Here is a 15,078-nt window from a genome sequence, read left to right on the forward strand (position 1 = left end):
TACCATGTGAAAAATTTAACTATTGCAATCAATGATTATTAATCTCCTATCATAAAAAATTATTAAATTTTTGAAAATAAATTCCTAGCTAATATCGAAAAATAACACAATTGCAATTTCACTTATAAAATACGAAAAGAAATGCACAACACAATGAACACAATATTTTCAGACAAATTGTCCCTGGAAAAATCCCTAAGGGAAAACTAGTTCTACAGATGAGAAATTATATTAAACTTCAGCAAATCAAGAGATACAAAATTCCTTGCCTCTTACTGGCAGAATTCCAACAACCTCCTAATTTATCCCACTGATATTCCCCACTACTATTCCCATGCTAACATTGCGCCCTTGCTAACACTGCAAGACTATTTGCTAACATTGCAAACATTTTTCCAAACTTCATGTTCTCCAAATGCCCTCCTGACCTCCTTTTATACTACTCTTGTTAGTAAACTAATGGCCAAGATTGATTTACAATTGATGGTTGAGATTAAAACAACTTAACAACCCTAACCAAGTTAGTTTCTTGTTGTTTCCAAAAGTGGTCAATTAATTAAAAAATATTTGTTTCTAATCAAACCGATTAGTTAGCAAAAGAATTACTTGCTAAATAATAGCAAATGGACAAATAGCTATCCAAAGCTAACAAAACTAACATAACAAAGGTAACAATGAAAAATTGGGGGTACACGATCTCTTGTAGTCATTTATTGCTAATCCTTTGTTACACTAGCTAGTATATACTCTATATTTAAAATATGCCTAGATGTATCAAGGAGTTTAATTTTTCCAAATTTAGTTTTTATTAAAGGTGAATGATGAAAAAATTAAATGCCTCGATACATCTTGGCATATTTTAAATATAAAGTATATATTAGCTAGTAGCAAGCGCAACGTGTGTAACACATTTAATCCATTAACATCATTAGGGATAACATTATCCATTGACATCATTAGGTGTAGCATTTAGGGTTACAACTTATGTCATGGTTGGGCTTGCCTATAGGGGTATATTTTATAGCATATTTATCCTTGTCATTAGATGTAGAATTTGATTTCTAGATTTATTTTTTATTTATTTTGGTTTTCATTTATTTGGTTAGGATTGGAAATATAATTAGGTTTAAGGATAAAGAATGAGATTTGGTTAGGGAAATGGTTTGGGTTCGGGTTAGGGTCAAGGTTAGGTTTAAATCTTGGATTAGCCTTATGGTTGTGATTTCATCTAGTTTTCAATTATGGTGAGGGTTAGGGTTAGCATTATGGTTTACTACTAAGATTTAATGCAATATGTTGAATCAACTAATATAATTAGGGTAAGGGTTTCATTTATATGTTCACAGTTTGGTATGAGCTTAGGTCTATGGTTTATCATTTACAATTAGGCTTTAACAATTATGATTAGGTTTTAGCAATTATGATAGGGTCTAGAATTAATTCATGGTTAGGGCTAAAGTGGGTATTTAGGTTAGAAATAGGATTTGGATTTAGGTTTAGGTTTTAGCCTATAATTAATGTTCTATGGTATATGTCATGGTTATACTTAGGGTTTTGAGTATAGCTAGCACAAGGCATAGAATTATTATTACAATTATGGTTTAGGTTAGGAATACAATTAGGTTTACATTAGGGTTTTGTTAGGGTTATGATTTGAAGTCTGCTGAGGGGGTTTGGTTTTCTTTATAGATTATTCATCCTTTTATATTTAGATTCACTCTTAATTTAGAAAAATAGTTGGGATTTGGGTTTAGCTTGCATTCAGGTGTTAGGGTTTAGAGTTAGGGTTACTAGTAAGATTAGGGTTGGATTTACGATTATTATTAGGATTATGGTTTGGGTTAACATCATGGTTAATATTATAATTTGACGGTAATGTAGGAGAAAGGATTAGCCTCATGCCATGACTATGGTTTTTTTTAATGTAGGGTTTGTGTTATGATTAGGGTTTAGTAATAAAGGTTAGGAATTGTGTTTAACACCTAGAATGAGGGTTAACCATTTAAGATCAGGGTTTAACATTTAGGATATCATCAACATTAATATTTTGTAGTCTAAATATGTATAAGTATGTAACATTTGGATTTAGGGTTATTCTTAGGATAAGAATAAGGGTGCACTTTTACATCATGATTATTATATTTAAGGTTAGGGTTTATATTAGAATTAGGACTTAGCATTTAGTTTAGAATTAAAGTATAGTGTTAGTTTTCAGATTTTTCTTTATAATTAGTTTTATAATTAAGATTAAGAATTTAGGATTATAGTTAGGAATAAGGTCTATATTTAATTTTAAGAGTAAGATTATAGTTGGCATTTAATCATGATTATGGATAGAGATATAGTTAGGGTAAGGATTAAGTTTAGAACTATGATTCATACCATCTTTAGGAGTAGGGTATTGTTAAGGTAAGGATTAAAAGTATACTTAGGGTTAAAATTAGCATTTACCCTATGGATAGGTGTTCTAATTATACTTTGGTTGAGGTTTGAATTAGGTTTTTATTAGGGTTTGGATAGAGTGAATATTAGGATTAGGCTTAGGGATATGGTTGTAATGAAAGTTAAAATAAGGTAGAGTTCAAATAGGGAGAGAGTTGTAAATCACTTAGTAATGATTGTCAAAACATAATTAGTTTTATAGTTAAGGTTCCATTTTGATTAAACTCTCTCATTATTGTATTAATTTGGTTATTGGTAGGGTTTAATTATACATAGACTTACATATAAATACACACACACACACACACACACACACACACACACATGTATATATGTGTGTATATATGTATGTATGTATGTGTATGTATGTATGTATGTATGTATGTATGTATATGCGTGCATGTGTGTGTGTGTGTGTACGCACACATATATTCTAAGAATAATAATAAAAACTTCAACATCCTTCATCACATATTAAGCCTTAGTAATGAATTATTTCCCCTTTATGTGCTAGTCATATTAGTTCACTTTCAAACAACTCATAAAATACTATTAATTATAGAATGCAAGAAATATGTTATATATTAAAAAATGTAGAAACATCTTAGTTTTCGATAAGCTTTTAAAATGCTTTTCTTTAACTTTTTCAAAATAAAAGAATATTTTTGTTACTATATTTTTTATTTGCCTATAAAAAAAATTTTTGCAATATTGAAAAATAATAATTTTGTTCTTATATTTTTATTTACACATCTAAAATAATATTTTTCTAACATTCACATTAGAAAAATTTAGAAACATCTTTAATTTCAATAAGAAAAGTAAGAAGTCTCTATATCTTGTTTGTGTATTTGTTTAATTGAGAACAAAAATACTTCTAATTGAAAATACATATAGAAACCTCTAAACAAAAAAGATAGGCTCAATATAGAAACATATTTATCTCAATTACTCTTTTACTAAATTATGGCATTATGACAATTTTTTATCATGCACATTCATTCAAAATGCCACTTTTAAATAGAGTTCATGTGCTGCAATACCCGTTATTTATGCTCTAAAATTTTTGCAATGATCAAAACAATGTCTGCACATCAAAATCACTATATGGATGATGATTATCTCAATATAACAAAAATTGTAGCTAATGATTAAATCTATTTGGTCTTGGCCACTATCGTAGGCATGCAAGATCTATCCTTACATTCATTTTTCCTAAGCAAGAGAGAAGGGTTATGGGGTCTTACTTCAATTCAAAAAGGGCACTACAAAATACATAAGATACCTCTCCTTTCTAGCCCTAAATAAGCATTTGGCTTTGATATGTTACAATGCACACTCTGTAGTCTCCTCCAATAATTTTTATAACTTAACCAGTAGAAATTGATGCGGCCGATTAGTACATTTGAGTTAAATATTAGTCATTTTATTCTTCCAGCTTCCCCAATTTCGCTTTTCATCTTCCACCTCCCAAATTGTGGTCTAAAAATAGTCAAATACACAGGTAAGCCGAAATGCATGGTTGAAATACATGGTTGAAATGCATAGCAAAACATATAGCTGAAAGCCATAGCAACAGCCACGATCATGCATTGAAATGATTAAAAAAAAATTATAGGGTCATGCACCCATAAAATTCAATACACAGATCAAATGGAGCAACTAGTGTAATTCTTTTTTCTTACACTGTTACACTTGCTAGGCTTCTATAGTGGGGCCTACTGCCATTGTAAGGTTACGCCTCTTGCCGTAGCAAGGGTTAAGTTAGGGTAACACATCCTAGCACCTGTCCTTGGCTAGATAGCTGAACAAATGCGCTTGATTTGAGTTGATGGCTTCTTGAATTTATTAATTAGTTTAAAAATCAGAACCAAAATGCACTTGATTCGAAGCTTTCTTAAATTTATTAATTAATTTAAAAATCATAGAAGTTCTGTGATTTTTACATTAACTAATAAATTCAAGACTGCATAGATGTCGCCCTTATCTTGGTCTTGATGATGACACTTAACATCTTTGTGTGGTGGATCTCAAAGTAATTGTATTTTTTTTTAAGTTCTCCAAAACAAGAAAGAATGGTATCTCATTTCTATGCTTCTCTTATTCCACAAACCCTACCACCACCATGCTACTCTATTTTTTATATTTCTCTTGAACTTGTTTACTAAATCTGATTTCAGATTTTTTAATTTTTTTTGAGTTCTCCGAAAGAAAAAAGAATTGTATCTCATTTCTAAGTTTATCTTACTCAACAAACCCTACCACCGCAATGCTACTCTATTTTTTATATTTCTCTTGAACTTGTACACTAAGTCTAGTTTCTGATTTTCACTATGATTATTGGCTTGGTTCAACGATTATTTTGATTATAAAAATGCACACAGCAAGTGTATTTATAGGTATGATTTCTTTTGTTAATCATAGGATCAACTTGTGTGTTTCCTTGGTTGGCTTTTTTGTATAATTTTTTTTTGAGGATATCTACTAAAAAATGGAACTCGCATGTTTTATGTTGAGAATGTTATAAGATCATCTCAACGACTTCTGAATTTTATATAGAGGGAAACCCAACAGAAAATACCTCTTCTACAGCAAGGTAAAGGAAGTGTTTCTCAAGCTTCAGGTATATTGCTAGTCTAGATACATTTCACCTTCAACAAAGATTACTTTAAGATGGAAAGAGATTATGTAGTTTTTCAATGATTCAATACTTTCAATATGGTTTATTTGTTGTTACCAAAATTGAAAGAAGCCATCTTTTGTTTGTTCTTTTGAGAAAGGCATTGTTTATATTTGAGATATTTTGTCAATTATGTAACTGTAAAAACTTTAAAACATCGACACCAACTTGTAAATGGTTTAATGTTCTAACTACTTTAGTCACAATGCACAGATCAATGTCTTCTTCTTCTTGCAGTTATTATGTTCTTATCATTATTTATCAAGCTTGACGGTTGATCTTTACTGAAAACAATATTGTGTTACTCTAACACAAGGTTGTTGGAATTATTGTTTTCATTATACCAAAAGCTTGAGTTGTCAATTGATGTCGCAATAGCCAAAGACAAGAATCCATGGGAGGCAGTTAAGCACATGTCACAAATTCATCGGTCTATGATGAATAGTACCTTCACCTAGATGGGAGAGAGGCACCAACCTCTCAACAGTCCCCCCTTAGCATGACCTAAGGGATTTGAACTCATAACTTAGCTCTGATACCTCTTGTTGGAATCACTATTGTCATTACACCAAATGCTCAAGTTGTCAATGAACGTCACAACAACTAGAGACAAGGATCCACAAGAGGTGGTTAAGCACATATCACAAATTTAGTAGTCTATGTTGAACTATTTTGAACAGTAACCTAGAAGTGACAGAGGCACCACCCTCTGAACAAGGGTTAACATTTTGTCATTATCATGAATTGGTTCTTTTATCAAACTTTTTCAATTTGTTAATATTCAGTTTGCTTCAAAATAGTTCACAAGAACTAACTACATTGAAATGTGAAAATATTGTGTAGTATGTTCGTATGTATAGAATTGTATGAAGGTGTGTAAAAGATGTAAGAGAAAAGGCATACATTCATATAGTTATATGTGAAGAATACTTGATAGTAGTTGAGAGAAAATATCTTGTGTTTTGTCTACATGTATAGGTGTGTGTAGTTTGAAACATGCAATTATATATGTATCCAATTGATGATTGGACTTTGAGAAAGGAGAAAAGGAAATGGTTTTTTGTCATAGCAATTCTAGCTACAATTGCAATAGAGATTTGTTACTCAATAAAGATGGTAGGTTGAAATAGAGTGATTTTTCTCCCTTTGATGAAATTGAAAGGCTTCTCAGGGTTCCACACTTAGCAAAAATCTTGCATCTCTCTTTTTCGTGAGTTGTATTCATTTTCTCTTATATCTTGCATGTTAAATTTTATAATCATAGAATTCTATTGTTATCTAATCATAAAATCATATCTAGTGGTTTAAGGATAGGTGGAAATCATTATAATCTGATTGATTCTATAGTTCAAGAATCGTCATTAATTAATACTTGTCTTTTAAGTCAAGTTGAAGAAAATTAATTGTGGCATAAAAAATTGGGACACATAAATTTTGACAATCTTACTAGAATCAATAAGAACAAAAAGGTTAGAAGACTACCTCTAATCAGTAAACTAGGTAATGTCTGGGAACAATGTGTAAAAGAAAAACAAACAAAACATCTTTCCAAAAAAAAAAAACATCTTTTCCATTGTTGTGGAAGTTACAGCTTGAGCGGCTCATTGTGATGGACATGAAAATGCACTTGGTAAATTAATAGAGTAAGGAGCATTTTGAATTCGTCAAACGCCCAATTCTATTCAATTCTTCAATTCATAAGGAAATAATTCATTTCAACCGGAGTAGAAAGCTTCGAGGTATGTTCCAAGTTGAGAGAAGACGACAGAAATTAAGGAAGAGAAGCTTCCGCAGCATTACACCATCAATGGAATTGTGGACGAAAAGTTTTCCCTTTTCGCAGTCATTGTCACTGTGACGTCCTAAGGCGGGTTTAAAACGATTTATTTGTTTTCTGGTTAATCCGTAGAAGCTTCCACCTGGTAAATTTAACGTATTTCTGGATTGCTCCTCCACCGAGCTGGTCGTTAGATCTGTCGTAGTTAGTGTTCGCCTTGTTGGATAACAGCTGTCACTTGATGGGAAATTATTCGTCTAACGTGGGAGCTGAAAAGTCAAGTCTAAAACTTCTTACGTATAAGAAAAGTCCAAGTCTAAAGCTTCTTATGTGTAACAAAGATAATGATGAAAAATTGGGAGTACACGATCTCTTGTGGTCATTTATTGCTAATCCTTTGTTACACAAGGTTTCAGTCAGCGTAGCACATACTAGCACCTGCCCTTGGCTAAATGGTTGAACAAATGCACTTGATTTGATTTGACGGCTTCTTGAATTAATTAATTAATTTAAAAATCTCAACCAAAATGCACTTGATTTGACCCTTTCTTGAGTTTATTAGTTAATTTAAAAATCACAAAAGTTCTGTGATTTTTAAATTAATTAATAAATTCAAGACAGCATAGATGTCGCCCTTATCTTGGTCTTGACGATGACTATGATTATTAGTTTGGTTCAACAATTATTTTGATTATAATAGTGCACATGGAAAGTGTATCTACAGGTATGATTTCTTTTTTGAATCATAGGATTAGTCTGTGTGTTTCCTTGCTTGACTTTTCTGTATAATTTTTTTTGAGGATGTCTATGAAAAAATGGAACTCCCATGTTTTATGATGAGATTGTTATAAGATCCTCTCAACCACTTTTGAATTTTATATAGAGGGAAAGCCAATAGCGAATATTTCTTTTAGAGTGTTACATTCAAAGTTTTGACGTAATTTGAGATATAGTCGTTGAGGTTCATATGAAGTCAATTGGCAGTTTAATTTGTCATAATCTAGCAAAATGGTAAGATAGTTAGTCGTTATGATTTAAAGTGAAGATAACATACTAGTTGATCGTTAATCATGAATTCATGGAATTGAGAAGATGGTTAACCGTTATGATTAATTATGATTAAATAATTCATTATGATAATATAATTTAATTGCGAGAAATTTCCTTGCAGGAAATATGTCGAAAGGGGTGGAAGCATTGTCAAAAAAGAATTAGGAAGGGGCATCACCATCACCGAGCAGATGGATAGAGGATCTAGCGACTTGAAACATGATACTTTCCAATTTGGCTGACTTTGCTCACATTTAATTTTGGTATAGTTAATTATATTTGATGAGGGCTGACTTGTGGTTTATCTATGTTCTAGAATTATCCGTAAGCCATTTTGGCAAGTATAAGTAGGGTTTTTAGGTTTAGGGTTAGGGCAGATTTTTTGTGGGAGAGTTCAAAAGAAAAGAGATATGTGGATTTAAAAAGCTGATTTGGAGATCTAGAAGTTGTACATTTGTAATTGGCCATAACCCAAAAGGCCTTACAGATGGGCATGTATGCTAAATATTTGATGAATCAATAAATATATCCTTGTTCTCTCTTTCCTTGGTGTTGTTCCTCATGTTTTCTTCCGTTGTGTTAACTCTTGTATGGTGGTTTGGATAGCTAGGTGTGCCTTTGGGCTAGTTATTCATCCCTTGCCTGCATCAGTTGGTATCAGAGCCTGAAGTTCATCCTTGTGGAGATTGGATCGTGTAGAACCCTGATTTGGATCTGGTTGTAGTGTGGCAAATCTATGGATTTCACCTATTACTTGTAGAGGGTTACGATCTTGTAGGAACCTGATTTGTAAAGATGGTTCATGGTAGAGGAAATAATGTTGATAATGCTATATTGGATTAGTTAAGACAAATTGTAGCTAGATTAGATGCTGTAGAGATAGCCCAGAGGAGAGGAGCACATCTTGAAGATGTAAGTGATGATGAAGCAGCAACACCAAACCATAATCCAGAACCTGAAAAAGATTGAGATGAGGAAAGATTGTTGCAATTATTATCCAGGGCAAATTTAAAGCCTGCTGTAGAAGTTGTTCCTTATGATGGGAAATTGGATAAAAATACTATGCTGGATTGGATCTCTGATATGGAGAAGTTCTTTGAGTATGAAAACACTCCTAATAACAAAAAGGTGAAGATTGCATTCACTAGGCTGAAAGGTCATGCATCATTATGGTGGGAGCACTTGCAAACTGATAGACAAAGGAGAGGAAAGGAGAAGATAAGAACTTGGCCAAAGATGGTGAACAAGGTAAAGAAAAAATTCCTTGTTGCTGATTACCAAGTTAGCTTATTGAGAAACATGCAAATTTGAAACGAAGGGACATGACTGTGAAAGAATATACCAAGGAATTCTATAGATTGGACACTAGATCTGGACATGTGGATGATGATGTTAAGAAAATTGTAAGGTACATTAATGGATTGAGATCTGGAATTCAAGATGAGATAAGTTTTGTGAAGTTCGAAAGTGTGGAAGAAGCATACCAATATGCCTTGAAGGTTGAGGAGATCTTGACAAAGAAGCATGAACAAAGACAAAGAGGTAGAGGTGGTAGATTCCAAAGAGGTAGGGGTAGATCTTATGGAGAAAGTAGTAGATCTAAAAATTCTATGCAAGATAAAGGAAAATCTGAATGGAAGAGTGATGATAAAGGCAAGACCAAATGGAAAGGTGGTCATTCTTACCAAGGAGGCAATAATTCTTACCAGGGGAGAGGTAATTCCTATTCTAGAAGTGGATCTTATGGTAATTGTTTTAGATGTGACAAAGAAGGGCATAGATCTTTTGAATGTAGATCCTCTGAAATTGGACAGAATAATAAAAATGCTGTGATTCAAGAAGACATTGAAAGTTCACCAAGTGGACCTGAAGTTGGCGAAAATCTGATGGTGAGAAGAACCTTATGTAATAAAAGAAGTGATGAGGAACCTTTTTTAATGAGATGTCTTTTCAAGACAAGATGTAAGATGGCTGGAAAATGATGAAAAGTGATCGTTGACAGTGGGAGTTCTACAAATCTAGCATCAGAAGAGCTGGTTACCAAGTTGTAGTTAGAGAGGTTGAAACATCCCAAACCTTATCATGTTTCATGGATCAAAGATGAGCATAAGATATTGGTAAGTGAGCAATGCCTTGTGAAATCTAAAATTGGACATTATGTTGATGATGTTTTGTGTGATATTATGCCCATGGATTGTTGTCATATTTTGTTGTGTAGACCTTGGCAATATGATAGACATGTTGTACATGATGGAAGATTGAATCAATATACTCTTTGGGTGAATGGGAAGGAAAAAACATTGTTGCCTTTGATTGAAGTTCCAGATGAGGTTGATTGTACTGTAGTAAATATTTGTATGATTAATGAGAAATAATTTGAAAAGGAAGTGAAGAAGAATATGGTTTGTTTCTCCATAATTTCAAGAAAACCAAGATTTTTCAATAAAGGCCAAGTGCAAGAGAATAATGCTAACCTAGTGCCAAATAGTGGTGACCGAGTGACAAATGGTAGTATTGACCAAGTGCTAGAAGAAATTACAAAATTGCTCAATGAATATAAAGACATTATTGTTGATCATCTTCCTGATGGATTACCTCCAGTAAGAAGTATGAGTCATTGTATGGATTTGATTCCTGGAGCAAGTTTTCCAAACAAAGCACCATATAGATTGACACGTACAGAGAATGAAGAACTTAATAGACAAGTGCATGAGTTGTTGTAGAAAGGTTTGATCAGAGAAAGCTTGAGTCCATGTGCTATACCTGCTGTATTAGCACCTAAAAAGAATGAAGAATGGAGAATGTGTACTGATTCTAGAGCCATTAAAAAGATAACAATGAAATATAAGTTTCCTATGCCAAGGATGGATGACATAATGAATTGTTTAAGTGGAGCAAAGTATTTTACCAAGATTGATTTGAAGAGTAGCTATCATCAGATCAGAATAGAAAAAGGTGATGAATGGAAGACTACTTTCAAGACAAAAGATGATTTGTATGAATGGTTGGTTATGCCTTTTGGTTTGACTAATGCACCTAGTACTTTCATGAGGTTAATGAATGAAGTTTTGAAAAGATTTTTGGGTAAGTTTGTGATTTTTTATTTGGATGATATTCTGATATTTAGTAAGGCTAAGGAAGAACATCTTGAGCATATTGGACAAGTATTGCAGAGGTTGAAAGAGAAAAAGTTGTTGATTAATTTGAAAAAGTGCTCTTTTATGCAAGAGGAGATTGTGTATCTGGGATTTGTGATTTCAGCTGATGGTTTGAAGATGGATCATGAGAAGTTTAAAGCAATTTTGAAATGGCGTACACCTGAGAATGTGAGTGAGGTAAGATCATTTCATGGTTTAGCTAGTTTTCATAGAAAGTTTATAAAAAATTTCAGCATTGTTTGCAATGCTATGACTAAGATAATGAGGTGAGATAAAAAGGAATTCAAGTGGACACATGGAGCTGATAAGAGTTTTGAGACTGTGAAACAAAAGGTTGCAGAATTATCAGTATTGGCTTTCCCTGATTTCAACAAAGTATTTCAAGTTGAATGTGATGCAAGTGGTAATGCAATAGGAGCTGTATTAAGTCAAGAAGGTAAGCCTGTTGCTTTCTTTAGTGAAAATTTGAATGATGCTAGAAGGAAATATTCTATGTATGATCAAGAGTTTTATGCTATTGTTTAAGCATTGAAGAAATGGAGACATTACTTGATGCCTAAGGAGTTTGTGTTGTATACTGATTATAAAACTTTACAATACTTGAGAAGTCAACATAAATTGAATCAAAGACATATGAAGTGGGTTGAGTATTTGCAGAGTTTTACGTTTGTGATTAAGCATAAGAGTGGAGTTACTAAAAAATTTGTTGATGCATTGAGTAAAAGACGTTCTTTATTGATTGAAATGAAGGTTGAAGTTCTTGGTTTTGATGAGATAAAAGAGTTATATGATGCTGATCCTAATTTTTCCAAGGCATGGAGAGAGTGCAGGGCACCAAATCTGACAGATCACATAAGTAAGTATGATGAGTATTCCATTCAAGAAGGTATGTTGTTCAAAGGCATTCAGTTGGGTATTCCTAGAATTCTATGAGGTTGAATCTAATTAAGAAAAAGTATAGTGGTGGATTAGCTGGACATTTTGGAATTGATAAGACATTGGGTTTGCTGAAAGAAAAATATTATTGGCCACAAATGTATAAGGATGTTCAAAAATTTGTAAAGAGTTGTGGAGTTTGTCAAGTTGCAAAAGGAGTGAGTCAAAATAATGGTTTGTATACACCTATTACTATTTCTGAGAAACCTTGGGCTGACATTAGTATGAATTTTGTTCTTGGATTGCCTAAGACAATGAAAGGGCATGATTCCATATTTGTGGTAGTGGACAGATTTTCTAAGATGGCCCATTTTATACCATGTAAGAAGACATCAAATGCTGAGCATGTTCCTGAACTTTTTTTTAAAGAGATTGTGAGATTGCATGGATTACCAAGAAGTATTATTTCTGACAGAGATAGTAAGTTTGTTGGATATTTTTGGAAGACTTTGCGCAAGAAGATGGGTACTAAGTTGAAGTTTAGTTCTACATGCCATCCACAAATAGATGGACAGACAGAGGTAGTGAATAGAAGCTTGGGTAATTTGCTAAGATGTTTGGTTGGGAATAAGCCAAGTAATTGGGAGATGGTATTGGCACAAGCTGAATTTGCATATAACAATTCTATAAATAGGAGTACAGGGAAGACACCTTTTGAGATTGTTACTGGAATGCATACTAGAGGCATATCAGATTTGAGAGATGTTCTTGGTGAAGAAAAGAGAAGCACTGCAGGAGAAGAATTTTCTGATTTTATGTAGTCTTTGCATAAGAAAGTGAAGTTGAGATTGGAACAAAGTAATCAGAAGTATAAAGAGAATGCTGATTAGTCTAGAAGACACCATGATTTTCAGGTTGGTGATGAGGTGATGCTTCATCTGAAGAAAGGAATATTTCTAGCTAGAACGTACAGTAAGCTAAAGATGAAGAAATTTGGACCTTGTAAGATCTTGAAAAAGTTTAATAGTGGTAATGCTTATGAAGTTGAGTTACTTGATGATATGTATATATCTCCTATATTCAATATTTCTGATTTATATAAGTATCATGAGTCAGAGGATGAATTTGCTATACCTGATGATTATCCTAAGAAGCAAATCGAAGAGGTTGAATAGATATTGGATCAAAGAGTTGGTAAGAGCACAGGAGGAGAAGATTACTATGAATATTTGGTGAAGTGGAAGAATAGACCAGTTGAAGATGCTACATGGATTTTTCACTATGAGTTGGATTCATCTCAGGGTGTGACACTTGCATGATTCAAGAGAATCATTTTTTTCCCAACCCTGGTTGTCTGATGCAAGAGCATCTTGGGTTTCTTTGTAATCCTACACATTAGTTCATTCTGCCTAGTTCCAATTTGGCTGACTTTGCTCACATTTAATTTTGGTATAGTTAATTATATTTGATGAGGGCTGACTTGTGGTTTCTCTATGTTCTAGAATTATCTATAAGCCATTTTGGAAAGTATAAGTAGGGTGTTTAGGTTTAGGGTTAGGGAAGATTTTTTGTGGGAGAGTTCAAAAGAAAAGAGATATGTGGATTTAAAAAGCTGATTTGGAGATCTTGAAGTTGTACATTAGTAATTGGCCGTAACCCAGAAGGCCTTATAGATGGGCATGTATGCTAAATATTTGATGAATCATTAAATATATCCTTGTTCTCTCTTTCCTTGGTGTTGTTCCTCATGTTTGCTTCCATTGTGTTAGCTCTTGTAGGGTATTTTGGATAGCTGGGTGTGCCTTTGGCCTAGTTATTCATCCCTTGCCTGCATCAATTGGTATCAGAGCCTAAAGTTCATCCTTGTGGAGATTGGATCGTGTAGAACCCTAATTTGGATCTGGTTGTAGGGTGGTAGATCAGTGGATTTGACCTATAACTTGCAGAGGGTTATGATCTTGCAGCAGCTTGATTTGTAAAGATGGTTCATGGTAAACGAAACAATGTTGATAACACTATATTGGATCAGTTAAGACAAACAGCAGCTAGATTAGATGATATGGAGACAGCCTAGAGGAGAGGAGCGCATCTTGAAGATGTCAGTGATGATGAAGCAGCAGTACCAAACCATAATCCAGAACCTGAAGAAGATTGAGATGAGGAAAGATTGTTGTGATTATTATCTATGGAAAATTCAAAGCCTGATGTAGAAGTTGTTCCTTATGATGGGAAATTGGATACAAATATTGTGCTAGATTCGATCTCTGATATGGAGAAGTTCTTTGAGTATTAAAACACACCTGATAATAGAAAGGTGAAGATTGCAGTCGCTAGGCTGAAAGGTCACGCATCATTATGGTGGGAGCACTTGAAAACTAATAGATAAAGGAGAGGAAAGAGGAAGATAAGAAATTGGCCAAAGATGGTGGACGAGGTAAAGAACAAATTCCTTCTTGCTGATTACCAAATTAGCTTATTGAGAAAGATGCAAAATTTGAAACAAAGGGACATGACTGTGAAAGAATATACCAAGAAATTCTATAGATTGGACATTACATCTAGACATCTGGATGATGATGTTGAGAAAATTGTAACGTACATTAATGGATTGAAATCTAGAATTAAAGATGAGATAAGTTTTGTGAAGTTGGAAAGTGTGGAAGAAGCATACCAGTATGCCTTGAAGGCTGAGGAGATCTTGACAAAGAAGCATGAACAAAGACAAAGAGGTAGAGGTGGTAGATTTCAAAGAGGTAGAGGTAAATCTTATGGAGAAAGTAGTAGATCTAACTATTCTATGCAAGATAAAGGAAAATCTGAATGGAAGAGTGATGATAAAGGCAAGACCGAATGGAAAGGTGGTAATTCTTACCAAGGAGGCAATAATTCTTACCAGGGAAAAGGTAATTCCTATTCTAGAAGTGGATTTCATGGCAATTGTTTTAGATGAGGCAAAGAAGGGCATAGATCTTTTGAATGTAGATCCTCTGAAAGTGGACAGAATAATAAAAATGTTGTGATTCAAGAAGACATTGAAAGTTTACCAAGTGGACCTAAAGTTGGAGAAAATCTGATGGTGAGAAGAATCTTATGTA

The sequence above is a fragment of the Cupressus sempervirens genome, chromosome 8 (genome assembly GCF_028749045.1).
Source record: "Cupressus sempervirens isolate cs-2001-9-10 chromosome 8, ASM2874904v1, whole genome shotgun sequence".
NCBI classification, from domain to species: domain Eukaryota; kingdom Viridiplantae; phylum Streptophyta; class Pinopsida; order Cupressales; family Cupressaceae; genus Cupressus; species Cupressus sempervirens.